At 47.5% G+C, this 14917-nt stretch overlaps 1 long non-coding RNA gene across 1 annotated transcript in view; it reads right to left on the bottom strand.

Annotated features, from left to right (window-relative positions):
• Positions 1-1048: 1048 nt before the first annotated feature.
• LOC116632333 overlaps positions 1049-14917 on the bottom strand; it is a 61964-nt gene continuing 48095 nt past the window's right edge. The window contains exons 4-5 of the long non-coding RNA XR_004299398.1: positions 2062-2107; positions 1049-1101 (exon numbers count right to left, since the gene is read on the bottom strand). This is a non-coding gene — a long non-coding RNA (uncharacterized LOC116632333). The remainder of the gene's footprint in view (positions 1102-2061; positions 2108-14917) is intronic.

Raw genomic sequence — 14917 nt, 5'->3', positions numbered from 1 at the left:
ATTTGTCTGCTGGGAATTTTTTTTTCTTTTCATTTTCTTCTTTGAGTTTTCAGTTCCTACGCAAAGTCTTAGAGGCTAGAGTTTGCAGGTGAAATCAGCACTTATGATGTAGGCTTCTCCTTGCAAACTTCTCCCTCAAGCTGGGGCCTCAGGTCCGATGGCCCCGCTGACCCCTCCCTGCCACCAAAAGGCCCCATGTCTGGCACAAGGGAAACACTCAGTGGCACTTAGGAGAACATGTGTGTAGGGGAATAATGCAGGGGCAAACCATGAGAGGAGAAGAAGGTTCTGGGTGCTGAGAGGAAGAGTATGTCTCAGCAGAAGTAGTACTAACTAGCTGTAAATCTTGCTGAGGCTTCTCCTGGCCTCCATCTCCCCCTCAGCCTTGTGAAAGGGGCCTCCGACACTGTCCTGCTGAACCAGCATGCAATCCAGGTGGCCCTCCCGCTCACCTGCAGTCACCAGGTCCCAGCACGTATGATCGGTTGGGCGCTCTGTCACCAGACCATGGTGTGTGTTTCGTGGATCTAGAGATAACAAAACACTTTGAGCAGAATACAGTAAACTCTGAGGCTGTGGTTCCATCTTTTTCTTTAAGGACATGGAGTGGTGTTTTAAAAAAGTAGGTTCTGGAGTCAGAATGGGTTCATCTCACTCCATCATCGAGTTCTTGCCTTCCCTTAGTCTCAGTTTCCACATCTGTGAGGTGGAAGCAACACTGCTATTCAGGTCAAACATACGGCTTATGGAGAGAACCGAAGGATATAATGCCTGGAACATAACTAGCACCTGATAAAAACAGCTGATATTACTGGGAAGTCTTATTTACACCTCCTGTCCCCATGAGCTAGCCCCATCTCTTCGGCCCCATGGCTTCCCACAGCAGTTCCTGTCAACCTCAGACCTGCTCAACTCCAAGTACTCCCAGAGAGCCCCATTTTCCAGGAGTTCCCATTCCAAAGGGTCCCCACCTGATAGAAATTCCTTATGTAAAAGAGAGTTCTTGCTTCCTAGGGCAATCATCACTTAAGAAAATCTTCCCACAGTGGGTCACTTATCTTCATGTGTCGCCATTAAATCGCCTCTTCTTTCCCATTGCTCCTGTGGGCAGACCATGTCCTGTTTCAGCAGGGCTGATAGCTTTATTCCAAGACACTTGTTCCATTTAAAATGGACACTTTCTCCCAAGTGTGCCAGCCCACGGCCTGCCAGCCTACTCCCCACAAACTTGGGGGGGGTGCCTGCACAAGCTGGAAACTCCTAAGCCTAATAATAATTTGCACCCTGTGTGATGAACTATTTTGTGTTTATTCATGGCCCAAGTCCCATCCGCATCAACTTGACATCACTGTTTCCATAGTAAATATTAATCTTCAAATGGAATACAGCAGGAGCTGAAAGCCCCACAAAATGCAGCCAAATGAGACAAACATGTTCTTTACACAATGGATACAATGGTGTGGTATGGCCGCAAGCCTATGTATTTATGTTCCAGATGACTTCCATATCTCAACCCCTGGTTCTTCCATTCAACAAGGAATGGGGAGGACTTGCAACTATGAAAACAATACACCACAACCTCACAGATCCTATGGGAGCATATATTTATATAGAGAGACATGACTCACATTAACTGTTAAGACTTATTCATGCAATCCCGCATCTGGAGCATGTGTTAATCCTCAACATTTCAAAGTAAGTATTTGGACTTGAGTTCTCTACAGCATTTAAAATAGACCCTGGAATCCTGCTTTCATTCACTCACTGTCTGGAGCCCTCAGCACCCAGGATAAATTCTTTTCACAGCTGCCGACATTTTTATGCTTAGGTGTTGAATGCAAGCTCCTTAAGGGCAGGGGCCCTCTCTTGTAACAGATACCTTGATTTCCCAGAACCCAGCACAGGGTCTTACACACAGAAGTAGGTGTTTATGTTTACTGATGGACAGAATGACAGGGTACTGCCCAAGGGAGAAGAGAGTCCTTACAACAGGTAACATCTGAATACATTTAAGGGCATTTTGTTCCTGGACATTGTAAAAAGACATTAACTCATCCTTACCTTCTTGTCTCAAAGTGTGGTCCATGGATCAGCAGCGTGACATCACCTAGAGGTTGTTAGAAATGGAGAATCTTAGGCCCAGACCTCCTGAGTCAGAACCCTCATTTAAACAAGATCTCCTGGTCATTCACATGCATATTAAATTTTGAGAAGCCCTGGTGGGTCTACACCACCTTCATGTTGATGGTCAAGAGGGCTGTTCATGTAAGGGTCTGGTGTGAGTGGAGGGGGGAGAGAGAGAAGCCAATATAACATTTACTGAGTTCCAAAAAGAGCCTAGGCGGTAGGTACTATCATTATTCTATTTCACCAGCTATCAAGATGCAGAGATAGAATCAAACCTACAGGGTGCACGCTCATAAACCATTATGTTATATACACCAGGAACTGTAGAAATCTATTATTCCAGTAATACCTTGGAAGAATTCCAACTTACAGTCAGGTAAGTTGTACAGCTTCCTACATGAAACATTTACATATTGACAGAACTTAGGGCAGCCTATATTCCATACCTTACATGAGTAACACATGCTTATTGTAGAAGAATTAGAAAATATAGATAAGCAAAAAGAAGTAAAAACTACCCAATAATGCCAGCATAGTTTAGATTTTAATAAATATTCTTCCATATATCATTATTTTAATATTTATGAGTATCTATATGCATATGTATATATTCATAATTTTTAAAAGATTTATTTATGGGGCGCGTGGGTGGCTCAGCCGTTAAGTGTCTGCCTTCGGGTCATGATCCCAGGGTCCTGGGATCGAGCCCCATGTCGGGCTCCCTGCTCCGCGGGAAACCTGCTTCTCCCTCTCCCACTCCCCCTGCTTGTGTTCCTGCTCTCGCTCTCTGTCAAATAAATAAATAAAATCTTAAAAAAAAAAAATAAAAATAAAATAAAAGATTTATTTGTTTATTTATTTATTGGACACAGAGAGAGAGAGAAAGAGAGAGAGCACAGCAGGGGAAAGGCCAGAGGCAGAGGGAGACAAGCAAACTCCTCGCTAAGCAGGGAGCCCAATGTGGGGCTCGATCCCAGGACCCTGAGATCATGACCTGAGCTGAAATCAAATCGGATGCTTAACTCACTAAGCCACCCAGGCGCCCCTATTCACACGTTTTAAACAAAAAAAGGAATCATGGTTTCCATACTATTTTGTGACTTTCCCTATTTTAAAATACCTTTAGAAGTTTAGATCTCTCCATCTCTCACCGTCTCCCCTTCTCTGCATGTGTTTTGAATTCCCACCCATCCTTGAAGGATTAGCTCAAGTTTCACTCCCTCCAAGAAGCCTCCCTTGACCCCCCCCACCCCACCCCTGGCCCATGGGCGGCATCGACGCTTAGCTGACAGCCTGGCTGCATCTACCCGGGTGTGAGTGCAACCCTCATTCTTGGGCCACCCTAGCTCACAACAAGGACTGAACGATAGTCACAGGACACTGACCTCCAGCTTCCGCTCATGGGAATGCTGCAGCCACAACAACTTTCTTCCTCCGGGTTCAAGGGCTCTCTTGAATGTCTCACACATGTGTCCTATCTGTCCTTTGCTATGATCCAGTGTGTCTGCCCTCCACAGGCTGGCTGCTCCCTACTCCCTGCACTAACTTGTCCACTGTGTTCACCTACCCCCTCCTGGCCACCGTGGACAGTCAGCTCCTGGCTGGGTTGGATTAGAATTAACAAATGAAATTGCCAGTATTCTGTTTTTGATCTACCTCCCTGGCATTTTCATGAGGTTCACCTAGATGCTCCCACTCTTGCACTGGATGGGACCACTCCTCTGCTGAACTCTGATAGCTGTTCCAAGGACCTAGAGCAGACTCTTCCCACCTGCCTCGTACTCCATCATTAGGGCTCAAAGCAGAGCAAGCTCTCCTCTGGGCTTCCCTCAAGTTTCTGGGGGACCAGGTCTTTCATTGAACCTGGTCTTTCTTTCAGGTGATAGTACCTTCTGCTGTAGAGGCTGCCCCCGTGCCTTTGGGTGAGCTGAACCAGAAGACAAGCTGAGTGAGCTGCACTGGGCAGTGCTCAGAACGGTCCCTCTTCACTCACTGCACACCTATGAGCCTGGGCCGGCTTGGGCCCCACAGGGGTGGAGCCCATCCATGGTCACCATCTGGGGGGTTAAGGGTGCCCTGCTTCCCTGCTGCTTGGCAGCACCATCTCCCCCAGGAAGCTACTGCCTCCTGGCCTCTCTCATGCCCAAACGCCCCGCATTTCTCATGGGTGTCAACTCGCACCTTTGCTCTGGGGTCCTTGTTGTAATTAGCCTCCTCTTCTCCCTACCTGCTGGGTAAGCGAGCGTGAGATCACACTGACAGGCTCCGCTGGGCTCTGAACTCTAGCTCCAACACTTGCTAGCTTGCGTCAGTTTCTCTGGCCTCTCAGCATCTCATTTTTCTTATCTGTTGAGAGGAGGTAGTAAGAGCGCCTGCTCCATTGGGCAGTTCTGAGAGTTAAACAGAATCACCCATGAGAGAGGCTTAGCGCCATGCCCCGAACGTGGCGAGCACCTAAACCCAGCGTGAAGACACTGCCATGTCCCTCCCCTGAGCACTTGGGTCTGTGCCTGATACATGGCGGTGGGTGATGAAGGCTACCTGTGAGAACCAGAGGCCTCTGTCCCGTGCTAATTACAGAGAAAGTGCACTGCAGTGAGGGAGAGTGAGCACGTGGGGGTGTGAAGGAGTCTGTGTCCCAGGGGCGCTGCACCCCGGTCTCCTAGCCCCTGGTCATACCAACACACCAGACCCTTCATCTCGGGGGGACATTTCTGTCCAGCACCCACGAACACCTAAACACCTGCAGGGTGCTTCTGGGAGCTTCCGACTAGAGCAGTGCGAATTTTGGAACCTTGGAAAAAAGCATCCTCTCTCCATAAAGCAGTCATTTAAGCCCCAAGAACCTGGGAACCAACTGAGAAACATCATAAACATCACCATCTGATGGCTTCAAAAGCAAATTATTCAGTTCCAAATATATACAAAGACTCCAGACTGATGTATAACTTCTGAAGATCTGTGCAAATTTCAGGCCAAAAAACAAGCGGGGACTCTGCAGGGAGAAATGCCCCGAACCGTCCGTGTTCCTGGGAGCTGTCAGCGCTGGGCGAGCGTCCGTTCCTGGTAGCAGGCTGGGGCTCTGGAGACACACATTACTGGTTAGGGCTCCCTGGCCCTTTCTTGAGCCTTCTCCATCGAAACCCACCGAAAACACACCCCATCCACAGCTTCCACCCGCAGCAGCTTCGCTTTCATCTTGGCTACCCCCTTTTATGTACCACCATGGTTTTCATATTTAGTGTCATAATCATACATATTCAGTTTATATTTAGCCCTATTTTCATGGGAGAGATGTATGTAACCAACCCAACAGTGGGCTTGGCCAGTGGTTAGCATTCTCATTAACTGCTCCAGGTTTCGGTGAGGATTTCTCCTAACGACGGAAGACTTTAGAAACTTCTGCCATGTGGGCATGCAGTAGGCACACACTTGCAAGGACCACCTACGTAATTTGCACATGAGTGCAAAATGAAAATGTGGGGCTCCTTCTTCAAAAATTTACCAAGAGTTTCAAGATGGTGACGGCAGAGCATTAAATCAAGGGCCAAGGGCAGGGCTCTTCTAAGTATGAGGCTCTGGGTGACTGTACAGGTCACAGACCCGTATCATCAGCCCCGAGTTTTAGGCCACAATATCCAATTCAAGGAATGGCACATTCCTTTATTGCTCCAAAACAAAACTTAGCATCCCAAAACTTAGGGTGTTCCCTCCCCCAATCCTGGGAGCCTACTAGAAATGTGGGCTTATGTGGTGCTACCCAATGGCAGGGGTGGGAAGGGAGGCCATGTCCTTGGGCCCCGGTGGTTTCCCTCTTTACCGTTGCTCCTTTGGCTATGTGAAGCCACAGCTGACCCAAGCTCCTCACCATCTGTCTTCTGGGCACTCCTGGCAGCTCAGAGAGGCACTTACCACAGACTTGGCAACCACTAGCTACCCCAATCTCTGCCTCCCGGTGTTCCTTGACCCTCCTACCCCTTGCAAGTCTGGGATTGGTGGCTGCCTCCACCTGGTCAAGGCATGGCCCTTTGCCCTCTCCTCTTGAGATATTTCCAAATTAATGCCCCTCCGAGGACCTTCAGGAATACACTGCTGCCCCCCTGCCTGAGGTGGGAAGAGGGAAAGCAGATGCTTACCTCAGTGAGGCAAGGTTTTTATACTCTCACCCTGTTGGCTTCACCAAGGTTGGGGTGAGATGTGGGCCTCCCATCTTCTGGGTCTTCAAGTGCCTTTCACCCTTTGCATCTGTAGAGGACTGAGGGAGCCCCGTGGGAGATGAGGAGGGGTGAGCAGGTGGAGTAGTTGCAGGGGGATGAGGGGGAGACATTACTGAATTCCGAGTCCATTGCTTCTGTTGCTATGACCCTAATTTCCCCATCCGTAGGATGGGTGGTCGCGCCTGCGTCCCCGATGGTGGGGATGAGGAAATCAGATGGAGCATGTACCAAGCCCTTTGCCACTATTAGCTCTCTCTCCTCCCTTCCCTTCCTCTCATCTTCTAACCTCAAAGCGACTCCAAGCCAGAGGAAATCAAGGAGTTTTGTAGATCCGGAAAACTATCTCAAGGTGTTCATAACGGACTGTTGAGTGAAAAGGCAGGGATAAACTAGCTTGCCTGATTCCATTTACGCAACGTTGCACACATATCCATTTGCACCAGAAATGTTTGGAAGGATATTCATCAAAATGTTAATAGTGGTTTTCTTTGAGTGTTAGGATATCAGGTGATTATTACCTTGTTCTTTATACTTTTATGAATCGCCTGAATTTTTTGCAAGGAATATGACTTTAAAAAAAACCCTTAATGTGTCGTAACACACAGCTATGTAGGATAAGAGTGGTGAGTTTAGAAGATTTCTAAAGGTGAATGCATGGCATTGTCTACATGAGGACCCAGGGCAAAGCCAGGAGCGTAAAATGTAAGCTCTAAAAATAGCTGCCCTCAGTACAACCTTGTGCAGCCACTTTAAGAATCGTTTGGCAATATCAAGCAGTACTGAAAATCGATATTCTCCGTGACCCAGTAAATCCACCTCTTGTTATGTTCTCTGGAGAAACTCGCACGCATGAACACAAAGAGATACTGAAAGGGTGTCAGGCACAGCTCTGGAAACTAGAAACGCTACAGACATCCATTGTCTGAGTCCCCTTCGGCTGCTATAACAAAATTACCTTAAACTTGGTGGCTTACCAACAACAAACATTTGTTTCTTACAGCCTGAAAGCCAGGAAGTCCAAGATCATGCATCAGCAGATTCAGTGTCTGGGAGAGGAGACATTTTGCACCTTAGTGGCTAGAACTAGTCACGTGTCCCTGCAAGGAGTCCTTTTAAATGGGAATAGAGCCAAATGTATCTTTATGTTGCAATTGTTCTTTAAAGGGGGTCATATGCAGCTTTGTCTAAACATGGGAAATCAGATTCCCCGCATGTTTTCAATCATTTTTTTAAATGGGTTAAAAAATCTTGTAATGATTTCTGGGTGGGTTCAGTAAGCTCATTGTTATGCAAAGAAACTGCATTCTGAAGCAGGAAACTACTTTATTTGTCTAAGAAATCATTTCACTATCCCAGACAGTGGCAATGTACATTTCTGAAACTCATAGTTCCTGTACGGAACTGAACCACTGTGGGAAATAGGTCTCTGACTCCATGCTTCTTCTCCTTTCTCGTAAGCTTATTTCACTGTTAATTCCTGCTATTACCGAAAAGTAAAAGTCCCTCTCAGCCTGCACATGTCTCTATTTCTGCCTCCATCTAACTACAGTTCACTCTTGGCTTTGTTTTTTATTACTCATTTTCATATGTTTAATTGTCATTAAAACGTTCGGCAAATATCTGCAAGGCATCTTGCCCTGCAGTTGCTGAAATGCCTTGTCTACCTAAAGAACCCAAATCTCACCTTATGGTGTCATGCTCTGGGCACAGCAGACAGAGGGACCTCCCTCGCTGGAGAAGCAGGGAACACAGTGCCAGGCCAGCAGGGGACCCTGCCTGCAGCATTTGTCTTTTAAGGAACTACCAGGACACTCTTACTGGGAGGAGGCATCAATGAGATAACCTAGGGGGTGAGCCTCCCTGCCTCCCGCCAGAACTTGTCTTCACACTTCAGACCCTGTGAATTCCAGTTCTGTCCGCGGAGCCACCATTGTCCAGCAGCCTCTGGCAAAACCAGAGCTCCTCTCTGCCTCCTTTCTCTCCCCCAGGCCCCTAGGGGAAGATGATCCTGCTTTCTTGGAATCTGCCCTCCCCTGGCCCTTGTCCAGGCTCTCCTCCTTGCATCTGCCTCTTTGCACTTGCTGCTTGGCTAGTCTCCCAGGCTCCAGTTTCTCCACACCCCAAGTCCTCTGCCCTCTGCCCTCTGCCCTACTGGGACTCCACCTTCCCTCAAAACTGCAGCAGCTCCCCCTAGAGGAAAAAGGAGGAAACGCAGTGGGGCCTCAGAGCCTTCTCCAATGGGATCCTTCTCCAATGGGATCCAGACATTTCCATTTCCCCCACTTTACCCTGCACAGACCTTCAAGCACACTGTGACACGGTCTATCACTGGGCAGGAGTGCCTTTGGCTCAAACCTCATTTTCACAAAGAGCTTCAAATTTAGACTTCCAACCGTAATCTGCAAATGAGGCTATGCATAGAGTCTCAGAGATAAACGAACAGATGTTCCCACACAACCTTATCGTACGTCTCCTGTTACTGGGCCACATTATCTGTGGGGAACCATAAATTAATATATTTTAAGTAAATGATGTAATTATTCTGTAATTATCTTTTTCTGTAATTGTAAAGCATAATTATCTAGCATTATGTTTTGTGTTAAAATAGTTTAATTGTTCAGTGTAATATATTTTTAAATGATCACAAAGTTTATCATTCTGTTGAGCATTTCTTTCTCTTACCATCTTCTTTCTTCCTTCCTTTTTTTGGGGGGGGCAGGGAAGAGGTTCATTTTTTAGCACGCAAGATCTTTTTTTTTTTTTTTAATGGCTTGGTTTTCCTTGTTTCTGCCTTGGGTGTGGCTTTCTCCCCTCCTCCCCAAAAGTATCTCTAAGCTCCCCGTGCCTAGACTTCTTCCTGCCGAGCTCAGGCCAGGCTCCTCCAAGGCCTCACCTCCTCACCTCTTAGCCTTGCCACAGCACACAGCCTCACCTCCCTGAGCTGCAGCACAGTGTCAACCCTACACTACCTTGAACCTCAGATTATCTTTCATCCTGCGCAGTCATGTCTTTCCAACTAAACTGGAAGCAGGGCCCATGTTTCATTCTCAGTTCTTGGATCCACAGCTTCCCTCCAGGTGCCCTGAAATCCCATAAGCCCCACAGTGCCCCATAAGCCTTAACTCAGCCTGCTGAGGATCAAGCTCATCGTGCCTGTCTGTAGACTCTCCTTAGGGAATGTCCTTTAGGATGGACATTCTTAACCAGAGTCCTTGGATAGGTTTCAGGGGGCTCCCCATGAACCCTCCAAAATTGGGCAAAATCTTCTGTGCATGTGCAGTTTTGCTTTATGATGAGAGTTACAGCTTTCATCAAAGTCTCAAAGGCCTGTGACCTAAAAAAAATGATGAAGTCCTGCCCTGAGGTGCTCCAGTGTATAGCACAGAAATGAAGGAAAGAGCTCAGTTGCCTCATCTGCAAAATGGGAATAGAGATGCATGCCTGCATGTGAGGGGTGCCCAGGAAATGGCAATTATTAGTATTCCTGACCTAGTCCCAGAAATTCCTCACAGAAAGGAGTCCCCCAACCCAATGCCTTAGGTCAGAGGTTCCCAAACTTGGGTAATCATCAGAATCACCTGGGGTGCTTTAAAAATACAGATTCTTGCCCTCCATTCCAAGCCCAAGGAAAGAATCTCCAGGAGAGAACCCAGAGACCTACATCTCTATCAAGCCTCCTCCCTGATAATTCTGATGGTCAACAAGGTCTGGGAGTCATCTTTGCCTTGCTCCCCAGACTTGCACCCTACCTTCCACCGGGCTTCCTCACCCCTGCCTTTGCTCATTCTGAGAAGGACACATGTTTAAGGAAATGGCCAGAGCCTCTGCAAGAACAGCAGGCTGCAAAAGTCTTTCAGAACAAAGAATTAAGTATCTTTATAATTATATCCAGGCCTATATTTAGGCCATGGCTCACATGGCCTCTTGAACTTCAAATAAATACCTATTTTGTTCCTTGTTTAAACAGGTGTAGCAATATCGGGGGATACTAGATTTATCCAGGCAGGAAGGCAGCTCCCACAGCTGTCAGAAAGCACACTGCCCTTTCATTCCTCACAAGAGGAAAAGCTAATTATACTGTCATAGAGCAAAATAAATGTACAATTTCTACCCCTGAGCTCACTGAACCACTCAGGGCAAGTTTTTTTCTGGGCTGCTTTCTGGCAGGACTCAGGGCCAGCTGGCTTGGCCCATGCTCAGATGTTTTAGAAGCCACTGTAGTGGGCGATTCTGGGTTGGTGAGGCCTCCTGCCCCCAGAATGCCTACACTCTCACTCGAACACACACCCACACACGCTCAGTCACACACTCCCATCCACACGCACGCACATGCTCTCATATACTTGCACACATTCCCATAAACGAATGGGCAAATTTCTCACACACACTCATGTGACATTCACACAAACTTCCACATATGCACATGTGTGCACACACACACTTTTGCACACACACACAGACACACCCCTCCTCTCATGCCAGAATGCACCACCCAACCATGATAGCTTATTCCCGTGGACTTCTGACTTCCAGTTGCCTGTCAAAATCCCTGAGACTTTCCTGTTTTGGGGACTTAAAGTCTCATGTCTGGGAACACCCCTCTCCCCTAAAGTCCTGGGCAAATGGAGATGGCTGGTCACCCTAAAAAGCATCTGCTCAGGCAGAGACCCAATATGCTTTCCCAGCCATGCAGGGTCCTGTGAATGCGGGTCTACCTGCTCTCCTGCCAGGCGCACTGGGGCCCTGACAGCTCCCATGGTTACTGGCTTGGCAGAGCTGACACACCCAGACAGTCCTCCCAGTGACAGCAGGCTCGGGTAAGGGATATAATCCGACTGGGTAGGGATCCTACAGTGGTCCTGACTGTACCTTAGAGTCGGCCTGTACCTTGATGCCCAGGCCCCACCATACACAGTATGGTTTAATTGCCTGGGGTGGGACCTGGCATTCACAGCTTTCTCTAGCTTCTGAGCTCATTTGAATGCAGTCAGGACTGAGAGTCACTAAATCCAGGCAAAGTGTCCATCAGCCAGGTCACTCCCTGGTGCCTTCCTGACCCTTGGCGAGTATGTGTGGGGCTTACAAAGCTGGCGACACAGCCGAGGTCATGTCCGGAGAGAGGATTACTAAATCTCCCCACTTTTGGACTTTGAAATGGACATGTTATCCTGTAACTGATAGACCCAAGTCCAGTTTGCACATAAAGAATGTCCGATTATGCCACTCGCTGGAGGTTCAACCCAAACTTTATTTGCAACCGAAAGGAGCTTTCCAAGCAGCAGTTTTGACTGTGGCTTGCCACCTACAATGGCAGAAAAAGGCAGTTCTTTGACTGTATGAGAGGGAGCATTCCTGTAGGTGGAACAGCCTGGGGATGAAGAGCAGTGGCTTGGAGGGGGCAGCAAATGGATTGGAGGAAAGAGCAAGGACTTTGGAATTCACTGGAGTAGAAGGTGTACGCTTTCTCTCACCTGTCAGCCCTGGTGTGTGAACTACGCTGAGCCTCAGTTTTACCAGGTGCATAACAACACCTACCACAAAAAGTTCTTGCTAGTTTATCAGTGACTAAGCACAGGACCTGGCTTAGCGTTGGTGGTAAGTTAATGACAAATGACAGCTCTTGAAACAAATGAATGGGGATGTTGTCTTATTCTTCGTGTTGTACCAGAGTGTTCCCATCAAATCCAAAAGAGAGGATTCTACTCGCAAGTCACAGAAACAATTAGTTAGCGGAGACTACTGATTTCCTGTTGTCATTTTAACAAACGACCATGAACTTAGTGTCTTAAAATAATGCAAATTTATTATCTTACGGTTCCGGAAGTCAGAAGTCTGAAATGGGGTTCATTGGACTAAAATCAACATGTGGGCGGGTTGCATTTCTTCTGGAGGCTCTGGAGGAGGATCCATTCCCTTTCCTTTTCCATCTTCTAGAGGCTTCCAGCATTCTTTTGGCCTCTTTCTCCATCTTCAAAGCCAGCATCTTCAAATCCTTCTCTGATTCTGATGCTCCTGCCTCCCCCTTTCACTTATAAAGACACTTGTGATCTCACTGGGCCCACCCAGGGCCATCTCCCCATCTCAAGATCATTAACTTAATCTCATCTGCAAAGTCCCTTTTGCCATGTAAAGCAACACATTCACAGGTTCTGTGTGGATGAAGAAGTAACTTTTGGATGGCCACCATTCGCCTACTACACAGGGACAGCTTTGTCACTTTTAAGCTTTTTACCTTCCAAAAGTTTTCTTCCAGTCTTTGACACCTGCTCCCACTTAGCTGCTAGCAAACGCTGACAGACAGCTAAAAACATCATTGAACAAATTAGCATCACCAGACATTCAGAAACTGCCAGTCAGGAACTTCAATCGTTTCCTTTGTGTGTATATGTGCATTTGTTTATTGATGGTTGTGATTTCATAGTACATGCCAGAGCACAGGCATAGTTTTTGCTTGTAAAATTGTTTCTAGCACATTTGAGGGGACTAATCGGGGACATGGTGCCCTGCAGAGATGACCTTGACAAGTCTGAGGACCTCTGACCTCTGACAAGTTTGAGGACCAACCCCCCCCCCCCCAAGGCTGCCAGGCTTAGAACTTTACAAGACCACTCTTCCCCTGAGAGGGGGACCATTGGCAACTCCTCCTGTGCGGGTTTTTGTATTTCTGCTGGAGGAAGGAAAGGCCTGAATATGCAGCAAGCTCTTATGTTCTTCAATTGAGTAGAGAACTTAAATCTGGAGTTTGGACAGGAAACTGGAACTCAGTGGGAGGTCTGTGAGGGTGGAGGTTGGGGGTGCTTCCAGGCTTTCAAAACACAAAACAGGTGGTTTTCAGTGGTGCTGGCTGGCTGGGGAGAGGTGGGGAGGGGAGGGGTGAATACAAAGTAGGCAGGCTTCTGGATGGGTAGGGCTGGGGCCTGCTGCCAGGGCTGGCTGCCTGAGAGTAGAGAGTGACCAGGTGAGGGCCCAAACTTCCCTGCATGCTGCTCCGGAAAATCCTGGGACTGCCAAGAGGCTCAGGGAGGAACCTTGACTCCAGACTGGGAAATGCTCAAAAGTGGGAGTCCAGCCAAGCTGAGGCCCCTGAAGACGACCAGGGAGCAGAGTGGCAAGAACTCCTTCCTCTGATGAATCAGCAGTGACGTGGGCGACAAGGAATCCGAAGCCATGAGCCCAGCCAGAGGCAGCATCAGCCAAGTCTGACAGGCTTTAATTATTTTAGGGTAAGAAATCTGTGCTTTGTAAACTTGCCAGATGTCTATGCTTTCGTATATTTTGATTTCTTGTTTTACTTTTTGTTGTTGTTGATGATATTGTTTTGGTAAAACTCTAAATAAGAAGAGGGTCACAGAGTCCTTGTCCTTTCCTGGGAAGGCCCAGCTGGAGAATCAAGGAATCCTTGCGCAGCTGAGGCCCCTGGTGAGGTGAATCATAGGAATGTGACCAATCTCAACTCCAGCAGTGGCTGCCCTGCTTGTGAATCTCCCGGGAAGTCTTTAATTACCTCTTGAACACATTGTGTGAATGACAGAAATGGTGATTTTAGTGGCACGTTAAGCATGGGGACAATAAGCGCAGGCCCTGAAACGCACAACTTAGCCATGTCCCATCCTGATCACCAGGCTGGATGACAATGCTTTTTTAAGTAGCTTGGCAGATCATGCAAAATGCCGCCTGGCTCCCCAAAGGGCCTTAGCTGCCCATTTTCTCTTTACCCTCTCTAGCCCTTATACCAACAAAAAAATAAATAGAAGTCTACAGTCTTTGCAACAGACCTGCCTGGCATCAATTAACACTAACCTCTGGCAAGTGGCAATCCTCACAGAAGCTCCAAGATGTTTTCAACACGAGGATTTTTATGTGCTCTCTAAAGTATGAATATTCTAATGGCCATTTTCCTGACAAGGCGACCGGGCTCAAGATACTAAATGGTGACACTAGTTGAGTGATCCTGTGAGAAAGAGATAAATCTGTGCACAGAATAAGGTCCAAGGGCCCCAATTCCCTGCATGTTCCATCAGACATTTGAAATCTCTCAGTCAAGCATGTAGCAAATGGGTGTCCCAGGACTGGCAACTGACTGATAGGTCCCAGAGCAATCATTCCAAGCTATTGTCCAGAGAACATCTCCACTGTTCACACTTGAGGGGGGCAGGGGGAGTGGCGGCAGAGAGAAGGGATGAGTAATTTATTCAGGAGCTGGAAGCTGAGAAACAGATTTGGTAAGCAAATACTTCAAAGCTCACTAGAGAACTCCCATAAAACACAGACCCTCTGCAGCAACCAGGGAGTGATTTAAATCCACTTGGAATTTCTAGGAGGAAAGAGGAAGACTTATCAACTCTGTGCAGAGCCTCATGAATAATTTCACCTGACACAGGACACTGAACCAGCAGAAATCTGGGATGTACAAAGGAAAAGAGGTCTCCAAGTAATCTTTGTTACTCAAGTCTTTATTCCTAAGTGAGGAACCAGGGTGGGTAAGGGAAGCCTAGACAGGAAGTTCACCATTTTTAGCTGCATTATTTTTTTGCCTTTGTGAGAGAAATGCTGGATAGGAAACACATTTTCTG

The sequence above is a fragment of the Phoca vitulina genome, unplaced genomic scaffold (assembly GCF_004348235.1).
Source record: "Phoca vitulina isolate PV1807 unplaced genomic scaffold, GSC_HSeal_1.0 scaffold6, whole genome shotgun sequence".
In the NCBI taxonomy this organism is placed as follows: Eukaryota; Metazoa; Chordata; class Mammalia; order Carnivora; family Phocidae; genus Phoca; species Phoca vitulina.
The sequence above is the reverse complement of the archived record's forward strand: the minus strand, read 5'-3'. Positions and strand labels throughout refer to the sequence as shown.